We start from the raw sequence: 21,401 nt of genomic DNA on the forward strand, positions 1-21,401 counted from the left end.
CAGTGATTTTATTTAACAATATCTAAGATAGATGAGGGTTCTAGATTCTGGAAATAAAACTTAACCATAGGAACTGGACTAATGAGCATGAAGAAATGTGACCCAATAATAAATGAACTTTCCCAGTAATTATAGTATCTGAAACATGAGCAAGAGCCTACATGAATGAAGCAGCCTAAGAATACCTCTCTGTATTCATATCAGCAAAGGACTTTACTTATCTACATAGACATGAAATGTTGGGTTATGAAGTAACTTTCAGTTTGGGGAATCATGCAAAAGCAAAAGGTATACAGAGTTCACAGGGTGCTGATGTCCTTCCAAAGACCTCTGTTTCCAAATGTTCCACTCAGAACTGAGCTTTAAGAAGGTGATGCATGATGCCTGAGGTTGTCCTCTAAGTTCCACACACAAGCATGGCATATGTATGCTTGCATTCATAAACAACAATGTGTATCTGCTGTGGGATGATACTTTTGTACACTGTAAAGATTTGTTACTCAAATTTGGTTTAATAAAGGGCTAAATGGCCAATAGGTAGGCAGGCAGAGGTTAGGTGGGTCTTGCAGACAAAAAGACAGCATGGGGAAGAAGGCAGACAGAGTCACAAACGAGATACAGGGGAAGCAAGAGATGAACATGCAGAACTATAAAAAGGTACTGCCACATGGCATATTGTAAAAAAGAAATATGGACTAATTTAAGTTGAAAGAGGTAGTTAGTAACAAGTCTAAGCTATGTGCCAAGAATTTAAAATTAATAAGAAGTCTCTATGTGGTTATTTATGATCAGGCTGGCATGACAGAAAACCCCACCTACAGTGCCTGTGTGTGCGTGCACATGCGCACGCGTACACACACACACACACACACACACACACACACACACATACACACACGATTAAAAAAGAAGAACTGGGATTCGCAAATCTTAATTTTTGTCAGTTGGTTTACCTAGGATCATGTACAAAAATACTGACATAATTTTTTAAAAAATATATACTGGTGTTAATATTATAAACTCACAAGAAAACAATCACCAGACTTTAAGTCTTTCTGCTCATACAGTAGTAGTAGTAGTAACAGAAGAAGAAAAGAAGGAAGGGGAAGGAAGGAAGGAAGGAAAAAAGGAAGGCAGGAAGGAAGGAAGGAAGGAAGGAAGAAAGGAAGAAAGAAAGAAAGAAAGGAGGGAAGGAGGGAGATGAGGAGGAGGAAGGGGGGGCAGGAGGAGAAAGAAGATGAAGACAAAAACAAAGGGGCCAGTGAAGAATTTTTTTCTAGTTCCTGAAACACAGCAAAAGGAAGTAGTTCCTCTGTCCTGTTAAAAGGACTTAATAAGTTACTGGCTTTGGTTGTTTTTTCCTCTCTAACGCCAAACTATAAGCAACCCCCCAATTAAATGCTTTCTGTTATAATAGTTGCATTGGTCGTCGGTGTCTCTTCACAGCAACAGAATAGTGACTAAGACACCATCAAAGTCTAACCTGGTGAATCACAAGGGGTTTTCGTTGGAGGGGGGGGATCCTGTTAACAGAAATGTGGGTGAGGGGTCACTTACTTTCGCAGAAATGACTCAGACAACTGAATCACCCCACCCCAGCATGGGTGACAGCTCACAAAGCTGGGAACAAGGAGCACACTGAACAGCCTGCAGGCAGCTTATCAGGTTGGAGAGTGACCTTTTCAGGTAGCTCTAATCTAAACCTCTTCCAGGCAGATTGGCTGATTTCTGATCTCCCAGGCAGCTGGTCTGATCTCAGAATTTTCATATCTTGGCTTGTATGAAAGGGAGTCTGGGTTTTTTTGCTTACTCTGGCAGGGAGGGGCCCAAAGAATCTGCTCAGTTTCAGGGACTTCTGAAGCTACTTTGAATTGTTTACCTTCTTTCTCTTTAAGGAGCTCAATGCAGGAAACTCTTATGCAACAGAAAGAAAAGTAGATGAGGAGGGAGAAAAATCTAAAGTTTAATTCAGTGGTGGTTTGAAAGAAAATGGCCCCTGACTTAGGGTTTCTATTGTTATGCAAAGAAACATGACCATGGCAACTCTTAGAAGAAAATGCTTAATTGAGGGGCCTCACTTAGAGCTCAGTGATTACAGCATGCAAGCAGACTTGGTGCAGGAGTAGCTGAGAGTCCTGCATCTTGTAGGCAACAGGAAGCTGACCAATACACTGGGCAATATCCTGAGCATAGGAAACCATGAAGCCCACCCCCACAGTTGACACACTTCCTCCAACAAGGCCATACACACTCCAACAAAGCCATACCTCATAACAGTTCCACTCCTGATGAGATTACGGGGGCCAATTGCACTCCAACTACCACAGCCCTCAAAGGGAGTTGTAGTATTAGGAGGTGTGGCCTTGTTGAAGGAAATGTGTCACTGTGAAAGAAGGTTTTGAGGTCTCATATATGCTCAAGTCACACCTAGTAAGACAGACCACTTCCTGTTGCCTGCGCAAGATGTAGAACCCTCCGCTACCTCTCCAGCACCATGTCTGCCTGCATGCTGCCTTGTTTCTCACCATGATTATAATGGACTAAACTCCTGAAAATGTAAGCCACCAAAATTGTTTTCCTTTATAGGAGTTCCCGTGGTAATGGTGTCCCTTCATAGCAACAGAAATCCTAAAATAGAAGAAGATACTATAATATTATTGTCATAGGCCTGACCACATTTTTGTTTGAAGGAATTTGGACTTTGGTACTTTGGGTTAGGAAAGGAGAGGAATGCTTTAAGCACTGCTTAAAGGGGTATACCAGGAGAAGCATGGAAGATAGTGGTGCTAAGAGTGACTTGAACTGTTCAAAAGGTTTCAGAGGTGAAGAGTTTTAATATATTGCCTAGGGAATCTTTCTTGGGATATTTTAGGGAAGAATGTGGCTGCTTTTTGCCCTTGTCTGAAAAGTTTGCCTGAAGCTAAGGTGAAGAGTTCTAGATTAATTCCCTTGGCAGAGGAAATCTCAAAACAGTTTAGTATAGACTGTTGGGTGGTTACTAGTGTTAACTCTGATGCAGATTTATAATGAAAAGGAGCAAGTCGAACAGAACTAAACCCTGTGTTTAAGAAGATAAATAGATTAAGAAATGGAATAAAGGGAGTGGTGACATCAGGGCAAAATCCCACCCAGCTAAGCTTCCAATTTAAGAAAAGCTTAGAGCTGGGTGTGGTGGTATAAGCCTTTATTCCTAGCACTCAGAAGGCAGAGGCTAGCAGATCTCTGAGTTTGAAGCCAGCCTTGTATACAGAGCAAATTCCAGAACAGCCAAGCTCGGGCAGTGAAGGAAACCACTGAAAACAGGAAGCTAGTGAAAAATGGGGGCATGTTTCAGCCCCAATCAGCAGAACTTGGCAACTTTGGCCAGGTAGTTCTGCCTCTAGGGTCAAGGATAAAAGAAAAGAATATTGGAATTTCTTTCTGTGACTAAGGAAAGCCACTGAAGCCAGGCATGGAGGCCTAGAGAGGCCATTGCATGAAGCCATGAAGGAAGGAGACCCCAAGATGTTGGAGATGCCAGAGCCATGGGATACCTGCTGAGGAGAGCTGCCAAAAGGGAGTGGGACCAGCCCAAAAGACAGAAGCATGCTGCAGTCAACAAAACTGAGAGGAGTTGAAGATCTCAAGAGTGTTTTGGCATCAGACATTGAGATGCAGAGTTTGTAGTTTGCCCCAAGGTTTTCAGTCTTGTTTTGGTCCAATATTTCCAAACTATGTCCCTTCCCTACATTTTGGAATGGTAACGTATATCTTGTACCATTATATATTGAAAGTATGCGATCTGCTTTTTATTTTGATTTAATAGGGGATTATAATTAAGAGATTGTATGAATCTCAGAAGAGACTTTGGACTTGAGAATTTTAAGGAAGTGTGGGACTGTTACACCTACAGGGACACTTGAAGTTGGACTGAATATATCTTTGAATTATGATATGGCTACAAGCCTTTGGGGACAAGGGAGTAGACTCTGGGAGCTTGAAAGAGAATGGCCCTCAAAGAAAGTGGCTCTATTAGGAGATGTGGCCTTATTGGAATAAGTGTGGTCTTGTTGGAGGAAGTGTGTCATTGTGCAGTAGGCTTTGAAGTCTCATATATACTCAAGCCATGTCTAGTGGGAGAGACCACTTCCTATTGCCTAAACAAGATTTAGAACTCTCAGCTCCTTCTCCATCACCCTGTCTGCCTGCACACTGCCTTGTTTCCTACCATGATGATAATGAACTGAACCTCTGAACTGCAAGCAAGTCGCTCTGATTAAATGCTTTTCTTTATGAGGGTTGCTGGCTGGGCAGTGGTACTGCATGCCTTTATCCCAGCACTAGGGAGGCAGAGGCAGGAGATCTCTGTGAGTTCAAGGCCAACCTGGTCTTCAGAGCCTGTTCCAGGACAGGATCCAAAGCTACACAAAGAAACCCTGTCTCGAAAAACAACAACAAAAAAAAAAAAAAGAGTTGTTGTGGTCATGGTGTGTCTTCATAGCAACAGAAACCCTAAGACAAATTCTTATCACCATACTACATTTTTCTAGCATGTATGATTATCACCTTTGGCTTAAACTACAGCTTTTCTCAGAGTGATGCTAATGATAAGAGACATTAGTTCTCAAATTGGATTCTAGAAAAGCTTGCCAACAATATGCAAACTGCTCTCTAAATTCTGTCCTGGCTCTCCTGATTGGGTAATGGCAGAACTCCCAGTCTGTGGTTGATGCTGCTAATCTCCCCTTTGAACAGATAGAAACATGCCCCAGGTCGAAGTGTTGCTGCACAGGCAAGCTACCCGCCCATAGCACACAGAACTGTATTTTCACAGATCACAGTGTTAGTGACTTTGTACTTATCTTCTACTTACAGAACATTTGACTTTTATTCCATTCAAGGTAGTAATAATACAATCTATTATCTCCATTTTATTGAAATAATTTCATATATATAAATGACTCATTCAAAAAATACTAAATAAGTGGTATTTGTACATGAAATATAGCTTAAGAAAGTGCTATATGTAAGACAAATGACATGATGGCTCATTAATACAGTACATATATTCATGTAGAGGAGTGTAGTGAAAACTCAAAAAACTTTTTCCAAGGTTCATGACCCAGAACTATGTCACGACCTCATGTCTAAACAGCCACCACTGCTGATATACATATGCATATATACACCATCCTCAACTACAGTTAAATTTCCAGTTCCTTCACAAAGTCTGCTTTATTTGTGTATATTTTCTGCTTCCCTATAATAGATGAAACAATACACTCAGATGTGTTTTCTCTAAATCCATGCTCAAGTCTCCCTACTTTCTAGTGGTTCTAAGGGCTAAATTTTAGCTTATCCCATTTTATCACTGGGAATTATACAAAGAATAGAGGAAAAAAAGGGATGATGGGTTATAATGAACTTGCCATATAGCATATAAAAGGCAATTCCTTAAGCAGTAGTAGAGGAATCCCCTGAAAATGACTTGGACATTTAGCATTTCATTGCAATTCCCTCCACCATAATTTTCTCCAATTATGTCATGGTTCTAGCTTGATTTTCCATTGTTGTGATGAGGTCTGTGACCAACAGCAACTTGGGGAGGAGAGGGCTTACTTGGCTCACACATCATCTACTCAGAGTCCATTACTAAGGGAAGCCAGGGCAGTAAGTAATTCAAGGCAGTAGGAACCTGGAGGCTGGAACTTGAGCAGAGTCCATGGAGGGGAGCTGCTTGCTGGTTTGCTCTTCATGGATTGCACAGTCTGCCTTTCTAGACCTCCCAGGACCACCTGCCCAGGTAACAGGGTGGTACCACCCCATATCAATCATTAATCAAGAAAATGCCCCATAGACATGACCACAGGACAACCTTACTAAAGCAATTCTGCAGTTGAGACACCCTTTTCCCAGCTGCTTAGATTTGTGGATGTTGACAAAACTAACCAGAGCAGACTGGGTCTTACTCTGTAGCTCTGGCTGGTCTGGAACCTCCCCACGTATACCTGGCTGGTCTCAATGTCCTGGAAGCTGGATTGCAGGCATCGGCTACCATGCCAGGATCACATGAAATCTGTAAACTCTCACCCTCATTTCCAATAGTATATGCCATTCCTGGTGCCTCTCATGCCTAACTGCTTGTCATATACTCTTCAGTGTATGGACAAAATGCCCCCCCCCTTATTCTGTAAGCATTAAGAATCTCACTCAGCATTTTCTTCACTTGATTTCCTCTGCCTTGGTATAGATTGTTCTTTATGCCCACTTAGAAGTTTTTGTAGTTTCTAGGTAGAGTTACTTCACTTTTTTGTTAAGAGTTTCTAAATGATCAGGCAAATGGTTCATAAATATACCCAACCTTCAGTTGGAAATCTGGGGATTTTTCTGACATATTTATAGAACAAATAGTTGTATCCTCGGTGACAGGAAAACTCCATAGTATATAGATCTGCCATGTTTCAGTGCAGATGATTAATATAAAATTCATAATTGTATGAGTTTTACAAGACTAAATTCCACGTAGCTAAACCTAATGCTACTTGTAGATAATCAATCTAACAAATGTCATTTATCAAACCTAAAACTGAATTCTTGGGGCTGGACATTTAACTCAATGGCAAAGCATCTGCCTCACATGCAAAAGACCCTACGGTCATTCTCCAGCACCATATAAAACAAAACACAACATGACTGAATCTGATCCCAACTACTAGACTTTTCCTCTGTTTTGAACAGAATTAAAATCATCTACTTGGCATCAGTCCACTGATACTTTCCCCTGATATCCATAAGCATTCGTCTAAACTTTCTGTTGGCTCTACTTTCAAATTATGTCTTAAATAAAGTTCTATGCCTCTGTTGCCACACTACAAAGCAAACTACTCCTCCTAACTGTCTAGCATAGTGCTACATGACATGTGTCTGTCTGTACTGCTCAAACAGTCACAACACAGAAGGCTCGTTGTAAGTTTCTGAAATGTGACTGTGGTTGGGAATATTATCTTCGTGGTTTTATTAATTTCACTTACTGTACATGCCAATGACCATGTATACATGATCAGTGACATACTATACAGTGAAGTTACGGTAACAGGGTGCTGCAGCTCCTCCCTTTTCAGTGCTAGTCTACCATATTACTTCTCTGCTTCATGACATCTCGTCACACTTAAAATGAAAATGTACAACACGACTTCAGTTTACAGCTCCCTCCATGGTTCTTCATGGGGCTTCTCTCCACTTCAACAATTCACTCTCTTGAGTTTGGTCCTGACACTCTTAACTCCAGCCTTAGCGACTGACTGGTGCTGGCCAATTCATTCAGTAACATGATCAACTGCTACTCCACAAAGAGGCTTTTGAGTGTGAAGCAGCTGCTCTGTCCAGTCCCAACCAGTCTCTCTCACATCATTATCCAATTACAGAGTACTCCGCAGCATTCTCCAGGCCTGACAATATGCTACAGAACCTGTAGGCTTTGTTTAATTAAGTGGCGACCCAGTGTGCCTAGGACACACAGATTCTCAGTAAGTATATATTAAATGATAACTCAAATATCAGTAATTGCTTACTCTCATATTCATATTCACGCATTCAGACAATGCTAACTATCTGTAAGTGCTCACGTTAGACAACATGTGCAGCTCAGGGCAAAAGCAGCCTGGAAGTTCTTTAAGGTCATGATTTAGTTGAAAACAAAAGAGTAGCCTTAGAGATTGCCACACCAATGTGTAAGCCCAGGCTGGTCTTAAACTCATGGGCCTCTTGCCGAAGCCTCTTGAGTTTATATATCATGGATATGTAGTGCCATGCCTGGCTTCTTTAATGGTAAAGCCCTGTCATTGGGAAAGACTAGTGTTTTCCATGATGCTCCTGGCAGACTGCAGAACAAATCTGCAGGGACTATCAGAGATCTCCCCGTCTGTCTGGGAGCCTACAGGATCTCTACCAGGTCTTTCAAGGCAATGTCATATTGTCTATGAACTCGTCATTTTTCTGGCCAGTTGTTTCCTGCTTGCTATAATTAGGAATTCTTAAGGTTGACAGAAAGGGATGAAAATAGGAATCCAAAGGGTTAAATGATTAAAAACAGGCTGTATCTGTGCTTGTAGAACAGTCATGTAAAACAGACTGAATCTAGGAAACTGACAATACTTGTCTATATTCATAGACCAACTGAGAAATGAATTGTGGCTTAATATAGCCCAGCACTTGTCTTCAATTATCTGCACTATTAGAGTCAGTATTCTTAAGTGTTTGTTAAATGAGATAAAAGCAAAGCAACAGCATAAGCCTTCAACAGTGTCACTTAGACTCAACCAGCAGCAACCCAAACATAAGAGTCACTCAATGTCTCCAACGAATAGGTAAACTGCATGAGATCTTGACAAATTAGCTAAAATGTACTAAAATATACACCAGGACGAGACACATGGCTCAGTAGGCTATTCAAATCTGTAAGGGGACAGACAATCAGACTCCAGGGTAATCTCTAACTTCAAATAGTCGTCATGTTTTACAGGATATGTATGGTTGTACTCCTACCAGGTTTGACTGTTTTTTAATTCAAACTTCAAACATATCTAGCTTGAGCATGACTCTGGCCCTGTTCCCAGGACTAATGGGAGTGAGCAAACATTTTCTAAGTGCATTTCATCGTTTGTAAACCTGACTACAATTTGTAGCCTAATATCACAAGTGTTTGTAAACATTATTACATCTTACTAGTCAGTAGCATTTCTTCAGGACTGAAGTTTTTAGATAGCAAATTCTGCATTTCTTACAGAACTGTTTGTTCTGTTCCAACCCATTTACAAGGAAGCAGTTTTCCTATCAGGAATGGATTCCAATCATTGTATTTTACTGTAAATGCCCATTTTACACATATCTGACAATCACAACTAGTTTTTAGCTTAATTTACACTAACAACTTGATTAAAAGACTACAACAGAAGTATTCTATTCCAGGACAGAAAATTCCTGAGTCAAAACAAGAAACAGTAACTTGGAAATGATGAAGGTCCATATGTTACAAAAGGTGATCACTTTAAAAGTAGCACAGGCAAAGCTCTCTGCATGGAAAAATACAGTACTGTAGCTTAGACAAAAGCAGTGTCTTTAATGAACCAACAAAAAGCAATTATGAGTGGGGTTCTTGGCTTGCTTTGTAAGTGGGACTTCGATTTCCTGTTTGGTTTACTGGTAGAGATTTTGTCTTCAGTGGACTGGAACCGAAGTCAGTTGGTAGACTGCTTGGCATGCACAAAGCCTGGTGTTCAGTCCCCAGCACATGTAAACAGGTGTGGGTGCTCAAGCACACACCAGTAACATCAATATAGTGCAGCCCAGTGGAGCAGTAGTTCAAGATCACTCCCAGCTACATCTCATGTTCTCCTCTTGCTGGTCATGTTTATCTTCAGGGAGAGTCCAGAGGGAGGGGCTGGGCAGATGGCTCAGTAGACAAAAATCACTTACTGCTCTTCTATAGGACTCACTTTAGGAAGTTTAGCTTCTATACCTCTGGCCTCATCTGGCACCTATACTCACATGCATATACCCACACAGAGACACACATGTTTAATCCCAACATTCAGGAGGCAGAGGCAGACAGATCTCTTACACGGAGGCCAGTCTGGTCTACAGAGTGAGCTCCAGGACAACTACGGCTACAGAGAATAAAAAGACAAACAAATAAAATGAAAATAAAAATAATCTAAAAAAAAAAAAAGATGTAGAAGCCAGCACTCTTGGATCACTGCAGTTAGAATACCAGCAACCCACGTCCATTACCTCTAGCTAACGTTAGGGAGACAGAATCTAGCAAAGGAAAAGTATTTATTTTGCATACAGAGATGCAGAAAGAGTTCAAGCAGCAAGTCATCTTGCAATGTTGACTTCTGGCTGACATCTGGGAACCTACACTGCAGGAGGGTTCCCACCACTTCCAAAAAGCAATACCAGAACTCTTTTGAGTGGTTTACTGTGTCTAAATGGTTTGTGCAAACAAGGTGGTTTCTGCTAACACCTGCATTCCTTTTGGGAATCTGGAATTTAAACATGTATTAGACCAAGTGCGCCCACACAGTCAACTACCAGTAATAGCCTGGTTCTGGTTCTCAGTAAAGATTCCTGGAAGACAACATTTCACAGGCATTGTCTCAACTCACTGCTGAGAATTAAACACAGCCAATGTGACTCTAGTGGGACAGAATTCTTGGAAATGTGTGTCTATTTTCTCTACACTTTGCCCAATTGCCTTTTCTCTTTGCAATTGCACTGTAGTCTTTGTCATTTAAACAGTTATACTGAACCCTCTTGGCAAACCATGGAATACAAAGTTAACCTTAAGGACCTTTTAAGGCCAGCTAGAATGATGTCTATAGACAATGACTGACAGGTTGCGGCAGCTGTGTTTTAGCTAGGATGATGTCTACAGACTGTATTTACTGCAACTACCAAGTGATAAAACTTAACAAATTCAGGGTAAATATTTCAGAGCAACAGAGTGAATAGGCAAGTAAACAATACAAGATTTATCACTTCTTTATTCTTAATGTCAGACATGTCTCTCCCCTTTCCTTCTCTCCTTGTTGAGTATGTGAATGTGTATGAGTGTAAACCCATCAATGTAGTCATCTGTAGTTCTTCATTTTGTTGTGTAGATACATTTGGTAATCATTATTACCTTCTATATGAACAACAAGCTCTCATGGTTAATTCTTTGAAGGTACTGTATCTCTAAAAGCATTTCTTATAGCTTTGTTTATGGAAGCTGTTTCCTATGGCTACAACTTCCTCAGCACTTTATAGTTTGGCTGCACTGCTGTCCTTATCACAGATCCTCTATAACTAGTCTGTGTCTTTTCTTTGGTGACTTGATTTTGTCAAAGACTGACAACAGCGCTATATACCTCAGTGCTATTCTCTCCTTCATGTGCTCGAGGTTTGTGGAGTGTGGTAGATCTTGGTTGTCAATTTAACTACATTTGGGGTGAACTGAAACTCAAATGGATCGGTACAACTGTGAGGGATTTTTTTCCTTAATTAAATCATTTGAAGTGGAAAGACCCACTTTTAATCCAGACCATTGAGGTGGGAGGATCTACCTTTAAATTGGGCCACACCTTTGCTGGCAGGCTATATAAGGGGCACAGAAGAAGGGAGCTTTTGCTCGTTGCCTGCTTGCTCTCACCTTGCTAGCAAGTCCATTCTTCCACCAGCATTAGCGCCTACTTCTTCAGGGTTCCAGTATATACTAAAGAGCAGCTGAGATAGCTAGCTTCATGAACTAAACACCTTCTGGATTCTTAGACTTTATGTTGGTAGACAGTCACTGTTGGACTAGCTGGTTCACAGCCTGTCTCCATTCCAATAAATCCCCTTTCTCAATCCCACACCTCTCTCTCTTTCTCTCTCTCTCTCCCTGTGTGTGTGTGTGTGTGTATATGTATATATATATATATATATATATATATATATATATAATTTTCTCACACACACACACCTATATCCCATTCTATAAGTGCTGTTTTTCTAGAGAGCCCTAATACATGAAAAGTCTGAACCTATAAGTTAATAGTTTTTAATAACACTTAGAAAATTTTAGCCAATATTTTTTCAAACTTTCATTTTATGCCTCTGTCCTCTTCAAGGCTTCAAATTTCACGTGAATTATTGAGCCACAACTCAGTGATGCTCGTTTTCAATCTTAGAAAGTTTCCTGTTGTGTTAAATGTTTTGTTGCTATAACAAAAATACCAAAGAAAAGTCAACTTAAAGGAAAAATGATTGACTTTGGATCATGGTATCAGCCTATGGCCACATGGCTCCACTGATTGTGAACTGTGGTGAGGAACAACATGACAGTAGGCAACCTATGCTGGGACAAAGCTACTCCCCTCACAGTGGGTAGGAAGGAAGATGGGAGAGGGAAGAGGAGAAAAAGGACAGAGGATGAAGGGAAGAGGGGAAAAGGGAGGAGAAGCTGGGAGAGAATATGGGGAGAAGGAAGAGGGAGAAGTCAATCTATGCTCCCAGAGGCCCACTTTCCCAACTAGGCCACACCTTCCAAAAGCTCATTCAGCTAAGAATTTTTTGGAGACTTAACCCATCACTAAAGTTAGTACCCTCAAAATCTACTTACCTCAACAGCCAGGGAACCAAGACTTCAGCTGGGGTCATTTTATACCAAAACCTCAATGTTCATAACAGTTGGTATTAGGAATAATGAATAATGGGTTGGGACAGCAGGTGGCAGTCCCCAGTATGGGGCTGGGACAATGAGAATCCCAGTCCTGTGGGGTGGGGGTGGGGGGGGTGATGGACGCTGGGCAATGGAGAAACAGATATTTGTAGATATGACTCTAGTGTAAGTTTAACTGAGGGGGAGGTAAGAAAAGAGGTAAAGACAGACACACATACACAGAGGGGGGCTGAGAGCTTAAGTGGGTGGGGTCTGACTTTTAAAGGGTACTGCCTGAGTGCCTTCTGCCTGGTGACAAAGTAGCATAATGCCTGAGTCTTTACAGCTGGATCTCTAAACTTTCAAACACAGTTAGTATGCAACATGAAAATTAGTGCACCTACCAATGTTAACTTCTTTGTGACTCATGAGTCAGTGTTGATTATTAATTTACTTCTCTTTATTTTTCTGCTTATTTGCATCTCTGTTTTTATTAGATGCTATATATCTGAATTTTAAATTGCTGGAATTTTCTCTTGTACAAAGTCAGTGAGATTATTTGAGGAATTGGAAGTATGGTTCTCTGAGGTCTTGCTTTAAAAATGTTTTAGGCTTATCCAGGCCAGGGCTCAGTCTGAGCTAACAGTTGCATACTACTAGGCAACTTGTTTCTGTGCACCCTACCCAATATACTTGGATGTCTTGAGATTTCCCAGGCTACTTTGCAGGAACAGGTGCTATCCTGGACCTAACGTAAAAACAAATGTTTCTTCTAGTTCTTTTGTTTGGTTCCTTTTTGGCCTGAGGCAGTTTCCTCACACATAAATGATTCTGGTTACTTGACTGGAAACTCAAAGGCCCCACCACCTTCCAGTAGTCTCTCCATGACTCTCTTGACACCCAGCTGCATCTGAACCCAGACAGTCATTTTTCCAACAACCCAGCACCCCACCCCCACATCCTGGAAACTCTTTCAATGAAGTAAGCTGAGAAGTTAAACAGCCCAAGTCATGCCCACCTCTTGGGGACTACTGCCTTCCATTACTTCATGTTCAGTGTATTGAAAATTGTTCGTTAGTTTGTCTACATAGTTGTTTCAGGAAGTTGAGTCAATTTCATTCCTGCTGTTCCACCTGTGTTAGAAGCACAATTCTCACCAGACTGCTGTCTGCATTTCTCTAAACGAGGCCACAGTTAACGGCTGCTCAGTCCCAACCCCGGATGGACTGGGGTCAGATCTTACATGGTTAAGAGGTTGGATCCCTAGATTGTTTCTGTGGGTCTTTCATTAAGAGCCTTAAAGCCGGCCATTCTTCTGTTTAGGAAAGCCCATTTGAAAGGAACAGTGTTAAGGCTAAGGAATGTTAATACTGTGAGGAAGAATGCCTGCAAGTTTGTGCAGCTAAAGTCAGATCCACTATGACTTTCCTTCTTCAGTTTCTCTAAGAAGGGTTTTCCTTTTACAACCCTGGTCAATGAGAACAGTCATAGAAACAGCACAGAGATATTGAATGTGAAGGCAAGAGAAGGAATGGCTAGCCCTGAGAAAGACTGACAATAAAATTTTTCTAAGAAAACCTTGGAAACCAAGTACCTGATAAATGTACACTCAAGATATCTTCCTTCCGTTTTAGGGATAGCCTGTTCTTTACTTCAGTGATATGTGAGGGGGAAATGTTAATCAGTCATTTGGAATCACTGTCACTATTATCCCCCAATAAATGTCAAAAGAAAGTACAATGAGTCCATGTGAGTGAAGCTACGACAAACTAGAACACATGTTGCCAAGCCACGGCCTTGGTTTAGCCTACAGACTTGTTTTGGTTGGTAGGCAGGGCAACTGGCTACACCATAGTTTGCAAAGAAGGTATGTATGTATGTATGTATGTATGTATGTATGTATGTATGTATGTATGCATGCATGTATGTATGTATGCATGCATGCATGCATGCATTTCAGCCAATAGTTAGAAATTAGAAGATTCCACAAATTAAGAGAGATTTCTCGGAGAAATCCTGGAGAAGAGTTAGGGGCTATGGTAACCTTCAGTTCACTGTGGTTCCCATCACTATGGTTGCCCTTTTCAGGTGCTCCTCCAGGCATTTAGGAGAAAAACAACTGTATAGTAATGTCCCAGTACATTAAGCTGTATGTCGTTTTAACTTAGAGGAATTGCATAAAATCATAATCAAAATAGCCAATTCCTAAATGGAAGATCCCTAAAAAGATGTGTATTTTTCTCAATCCATGAAATCAGGAAAAATAACCTGACCTTGAAGCACACAAAGTGCACACTTAGTACCCAGCATTTGTGCTCATGCTCAAACCAACAAAAGTCAAAAAATAAACATGGTTTTAGAAATTACAGGGTTAGTATAGTGGCTCAGCTGCAAAGACACTTACTGTGCAATCTTCATGACCTGAGTGTGAGCCCCCAGAACCCACTGTGGAAGGCAAGAATCAACTTCCCTAAGTTGTCTTCTGATTTCAACAGTCATACTGTGGCAAGTAGGCATATACACATATCACACACACACAAAAAAAATATATATATATTTTTAATTTTGAATTAAAAAATGCAAAGGATGGGTATGGAATACAGGCCCTTAATCCCAGCACACCAGCAGAGGCAGGTGGATCTCTGCAAATTTGGGGCCAGCCTGGTCTACATGAGAACCTGTCTATAAATAAATAAATAAATAAACAAAACAACTGAGAACTACAGTACACCTGGCTTCCTTGCACCTTCATCCTCTAAGGAAACTGAAACAGATGAAAATCCTTCTTCCCAAACATACAATGATATTGCTCCAGTTTTATTCAGTATTAGCAACTCCATTAAAAGGAAACTTCCATCTTAAATGTTATAATTAGGTAATAAGTCAAAATGTCAGGAAATTTGACAAATTAGGTAATGTAAGGAAAAAGAAAAGTATGTGATAATCTATGGGGGAAGGGGACTTCCTCTGCAAAAACTCTTTTCAGCAGGCATACATTTACCTGGTACTAGGAGAATTGGCACACTCCACGCTAAGGAAGACAAGCAGATCAGAGTGGCATCAGCAATCCTGCCTCCTGGCTTTGCAGAAAGTAACTCAGGGAGGGACCTAGATATAAAGAAGGATGGTGGCAGACTATATTGCAGGGTGGTATAGTACACTGTTTTATCTATTCTAAAGATACACATAGGTTAGCCAGGGCAGAATAAACACCTGCCACAGTTACTAAAGTCCACATAAAGATACACATAGGTTAGCCAGTGCAGAGTAAACACCTGCCACAGTTACTAAAGTCTACATAAAGATACACACAGGTTAGCCAGTGCAGAGTAAACACCTGCCACAGTTACTAAAATCCACTAAAGATACACACAGGTTAGCCAGTGCAGAGTAAACACCTGCCACAGTTACTAAAATCCACTAAAGATACACACAGGTTAGCCAGTGCAGAGTAAACACCTGCCACAGTTACTAAAATCCACTAAAGATACACACAGGTTAGCCAGTACAAAGTAAACATCTGCCACAGTTACTAAAGTCTACATAAAGATACACACAGGTTAGCCAGTGCAGAGTAAACACCTGCCACAGATACTAAAGTCTACATAAAGATACACACAGGTTAGCCAGTGCAGAATAAACACCTGCCACAGTTACTAAAGTCTACATAAAGATACACACAGGTTAGCCAGTGCAGAGTAAACACCTGTCACAGTTACTAAAATCCACTAAAGATACACACAGGTTAGCCAGTACAAAGTAAACATCTGTCACAGTTACTAAAGTCTACATAAAGATACACACAGGTTAGCCAGTGCAGAGTAAACACCTGCCACAGATACTAAAGTCTACATAAAGATACACACAGGTTAGCCAGTGCAGAATAAACACCTGCCACAGTTACTAAAGTCTACATAAAGATACACACAGGTTAGCCAGTGCAGAGTAAACACCTGTCACAGTTACTGAAGTTCACTAAAGATACACACAGGTTACCATTGCAGAGTAAGCACCTGCCACAGTTACTAAAGTCCACACAAAGACATCCACAGGTTAGTAAGTGCAGGGTAAACATCTGCCACTACTAAAATCCACACAGTTCCTGCCTTTCTGTGGACAACAGAAACATTTGCATTACAAAAGAGCTACATGGCCATGTGACCTACCTGCCTGTGGATATGGAATTCCTGAAAATAAAAAAAAAGATTGTATGAACAGAGTGGAGAGATATGGCTAATGGAGATTTAAATTGTGTCTACAAGAACTCTTAGGGTGCAAACTCTACCCCTCCAATGATGATCAAAGTAAGAAAGGGAAGGACTACTACTTAGTAGTAGTTCGGAGTTCTATAAATAGCAGCTGTCAAACAAACCAAGGAACGATTTTCTGCACTAAGTGCACAGCCTAGAGCTGGTGAAAACTGTCTCTATCAGGCTTATCTTAGTTCATTATTTCCAGTCCCAACCAAAAGTTAGAAATGATTTTTACTTGAAATACTTAGTGTGCAGGCTTGGAACCAGATTGCATAGATGCAAAATGTGGACTTTTCCACTGACTATCTATATTACTTTGCATAAATTAATTTATCTAGTGTTATCTCAATTTCCATATCTATAAAAAGAAAGACTACAGGGGCATATGTCGTGAGTTGCTTTGAGGATCAGATTTCTACATTAAAGCAGTTTTTTTGAAATCAGTATATTTTTACCTAACCAGCTTCGCAGGGAGCCATCCAGCCTAAGTACTTCTTATTTCTATAACAAACACTTGGCCTAAATTATACAACTCACCGGAATCAATCAGCCTATTTCACATTTAAAAAGGATCTTTAGGTCAGATATTGTAATTCTCAATTCAACAGATTCTTTACAATCTAACACTCTGAAAATGAGCTGGGTTCCTCTTACATATCACCATTGGGGGCATCTTCCCACTTTTTAACTTTTATGTGAAATTCTTCATTAAAACAACAACAAAAACCAGGGACCCTGGTAGTTTGAGAGTAATTGGCTCCATAAGCTCATATAGAGTGTCACTATTAGGAGATATGGCTTTGTTGGAGGAAGTGTGTCACTGTAGTAGAGGCAGGCTTTGAGGTTTCATATACACTCAAGCCACATCCACTGAGGTAGGGTGTGTGTGTGTGTGTGTGTGTGTGTGTGTGTGTGTGTGTGTGTGTGTGTGTGTGTGTGTGTACCTGTCAAGACTTGGCTAATTGGGATGCCATTTCAGAATCTTGTACCATATACACTCAAGTCACATCCACTGAGGTAGGGGTGTGTGTGTGTGTGTGTGTACCTGTCAAGACTTGGCTAATTGGGATGCCATTTCAGAATCTTGTACCACATCATGAGGTTTCCAGATTAAGTGATTAAATATCTGTAGATAGTGAGGAAATCTCGTGTGTTTTCTGAAAATGAAAAGTGTACATCAGGGGCCTATGAGAAGGCTCAACAAAGGTTCTTGCTGCTAAATCTCACAACAGAGTTCACCAGAACTTGTATAAAGTGGAAATAAGAATCAATTCCATAAAGTTGTCCTGATTTCTACACATGTGCTGTGTCACACACACACACACACACACACACACACACACACACACAAAATAAATTTAAAAGCTTTTAAAAAGTTAACATCAAGTGGTCAAATACTTACCATGTTTATTGAACTGAATCACATTTGATGGTAAACCAGATAAAACATTTACCTGGATTTAGATGGAAAGTTAGGATTCATTTCAAAACTTTTAGTAGATGCATGCCAAGTTCAACGTTAATCTCTAAGAAGAGGACGGAAAGTTCTTTTGTACTCAAAACAATTTTCAGAAAGCATTGCCAATTATTTTAAAGATTTGAAACAGAGTGATTATCATCACCAATAAATAAGCATAAAAGCTGAGGCTGACAGTAAAATTGCCCCAATGGCAAATTAAATGCAGCTCCAATAGCAGAGTGCTGGGCAAATGAAAACACTTGTTTTCATTTAAGCCATCTCTGAATTTACAGCTTGTCTGGCTCATTTTAAACACAAGCTCCAGGCCTAGATTAAGTGATCAAGCAGCCAGTTTATCACAAGGTATTCTCAATGAAACTAATACCTCACACATTTTATCAAGAGTCAAGATCCTCCCCTGGCCTGCTCTAACAACGGTCAGATAGCAGAAGTACTCGGTAAATAAATTTAATTCAGTCAATAGCTGGCTTGCTGTGTAAATTCACAAAGTGCTGGGGAAAGCAATTTTGCACTTTGCTGAAAACACCCACACAGCCTCCCCCGGTTCCCAGGGAAAGTGATCTGGCTGCTCTGTAGGAATACCTCCACCTAAATCTCACTCCTTTCCTTCCAGACAGAGCCTCCCAAAGAAAGAGACAGGAGAGTGTCTTTCTTACTCTTCCTGCCACAGGAATCTCACAGAATCAGTCTAGACCATCCCCTGCTCAGAAAAAAATCGGTTCGGGTCCTCTCCTCACTGTCACTCAACACACACTCAATTTTAATTTGCTTCCTCCCTCTTCCTGCATCAACACAGGGATAGACTCTCCAGCTGGGCTGCGATGTCAGCTGCCAGGCTGTTCTTCCTCTCCTACTAGCCTGGCTCTCACCTCACCAGCTGCCCAGGCTTGGTAGCCACTGTCCCCCCTGACTCCCTGCACTGCATTACACTTGCCTGGTCTCTGACTCCAGGATCCATCCTCTCTTTTCCCCCACTCTCTCAAGCCATCTCAAGCTCTTCTGGTTGCACACTTACTTTCTCCTGCATTCACTTGTTTTCTCTAGGACACAACATGCTCATTTTGGATGTCTAATAGTTTTAAGGTTTGGCTCACCATGCTGTGCTTCCGAGTGAGTCCTCTCTCTTCTTCAGCCCACACTTTCTTTGTGAAAATTCCTACTCTGTTTATTACTGTACAATAAACAATGGTTTCCTATCTTATCTATGCTTTAAAAAAAAAAAAAAAAACTATCCACTGAGTTTGGCAATAGACACCACCATTCCTCCCAACCCCACCCCAGTTTTTCTTAAAGTATATTTCTCAAAATACAGTAATCCTGAGCACTAAGTGGCTAGAAAGACTTTACAGCCTTGTAAACCGTTTACATCAGGAACAAAATGATGTACAGAAACACTGACAACTGTTGCTGTTGTCTTAGCTATAGTGTAAAGGTTTGGTGAGCATTCCTCATCGGTCTCCCTTATGTCACATTTTCAAAGGCAGGGGATAGGTTTACCCACCTTGTTTCCTTTTTTTAATCCTAAAGCAGCTCATGCACAGCTATGCTGCATTTAAAAACCTCACATGAAAACAAAAGCACAGGCAGAACTCCTCAAAATAAAACAAAACAAAACTGTGAACCAGGGCAGCTAAACCCTGAATGATAAGGAGAAAACTCAGGCTACAGGCTCAGCACTATGGAAATTTATTTCTTAGGCTTCTATTTCCTCAAGCAGACAGAAGAATGGAATTCTTATAAACTCAACTTATTTGTATATTTATCATTAAAAAATAAATCTTACAAAACCTTACCAAGTAGATACTATTTTTTCCATTCTATGAAACAAACTCAGAAAAAAATCCGAAATCACTCCATTAACTAAAATTTACACAAAGGACTACCTAAACTCAAACATCTGAATTCTTTCTGCTATGCTGTGCTTCCCAACTACCCCCAAATGTGAATAAACAAAGCATGACACTCTGGATTCTGTTTTTATAAAAACTAAACATTTATGAATGGTTACAATAGACATTGACTTGTTTTGTTAAAATGTTAACATTAACTCATCTTAGTGGGTCAATAGTAGACCAAGTGCTCATTGAACAACTGCATGAATGAATGATATATTACCAAGAATGAAGTACCAAATAATGCAAAGAACAAAGGTACCAAATGATCTTACTGCCATAAGCAAGACTCCCCAAGGAGCATGTGCAGTACTCAAAGTATCCAATGGAAACCCTGTGTGGTCACACAAATGTAATACTAGCTGTGGGGAGAATGAGAATGAAGAGCAAAGAGTCCAAGGCCAGCTTGGGCTACATAGCAAGATGCTACCTCAAAAACAAAACATACAGGCATACACTCACAGATAGACAGACAGACACAAGATATTAAATTCAGAGGGAAGAATAACTGGATCCCCAATATCTACTATAATTTGTTTTAGGATGACTAAATATCCACCAAAAAATTTACAACTTTCATCTTCTCAAACAAGTCAGGGTTGCCAAAAGAAATTATATGGTGAGAAAAGACACACCATATAATTTCCCACTTCATTTATATCAGAATGGCAAGAACCTGTATTGCTTTTGGGAGCCTTGGTTACTGTGCTGGTTAACTTTTGTCAACCTAACAGAAGTTGGAAAAGAGGATATCTCTGTAGGGGATCTGACCTGTGGACATGTCTGTGGGACATTTCTTCATTAATGATTTCTGTAGGAGGACCCACTGTAAGTGGCATGCCAGGGGCAGGTGGCCCTGAGCTGTATAAGAAGTTTGCTAAACAAGGAAATAAGCAACATTCCTCTGTGGTCTCTGTTTCAGTCCTGCCTTCAACTTCCCTCAGGGATGAGCTAAGGAAGTATAAGTCAAATAAACCCTTTCCTCCCAAGTGTTTTTTGGTCAGGGTGTTATACCACAGCAAGAAAAAGCTAACTAGGAAAGTTACTCTCCAGGGCTAGGTCATAAGAACCTACTACTGACAAGATCACACACCTTGGATGCAAGGCAGAGAGCAATCAAGCTGGAGGTAATCAGGAAGCTTTCTCCCTGCTACTGGTTCTCATACTACTGCATGGTCTTATCCAGTGGGAACTTTGGGTAGTACAATACCAGCCTACCAGGCAAGAACCCATTATTGCAATAGTGGCACAACTGTTTGGGGGTAACCAACTGCTAGATGACTTCAAGTGAGGCCTGCTCCACGAAGAGGGAATCCATACCTAGTCCTTCAAACCCAGTCCAAAACCAATGACAGAAGAGGTCTTGGACTACATACAGGTAGGAATACAATACTGCTTCTTGGTTGAATTAATACCATCAAACCACATTCTAAATATCAATGTTTATACCTACAAACAAAGGCTACTTAGTTTTAATCAGAGAAACTGCTTGTATTAATGACTTTTCTATTGTTGTGGTAAGACACCAAGACTACAGCAACTTAAGAAGGAATTATTTGGGCTTATGGTTCCAAAAGGAGAGGAGTCCACTGTGCCAAGGAGGCAGTCAGGAAGTA

General features: G+C 40.7%; 1 protein-coding gene across 1 annotated transcript in view; it reads right to left on the bottom strand.

The window, feature by feature from the left end:
* The window catches only part of Ptpn13 (protein tyrosine phosphatase non-receptor type 13), a 163,526-nt gene that overhangs the window by 135,410 nt on the left and 6,715 nt on the right, over positions 1 to 21,401 (bottom strand). The gene's annotated exons all lie outside the window — the stretch shown is intronic.

The sequence above is a fragment of the Phodopus roborovskii genome, unplaced genomic scaffold (genome assembly GCF_943737965.1).
Source record: "Phodopus roborovskii unplaced genomic scaffold, PHOROB, whole genome shotgun sequence".
In the NCBI taxonomy this organism is placed as follows: domain Eukaryota; kingdom Metazoa; phylum Chordata; class Mammalia; order Rodentia; family Cricetidae; genus Phodopus; species Phodopus roborovskii.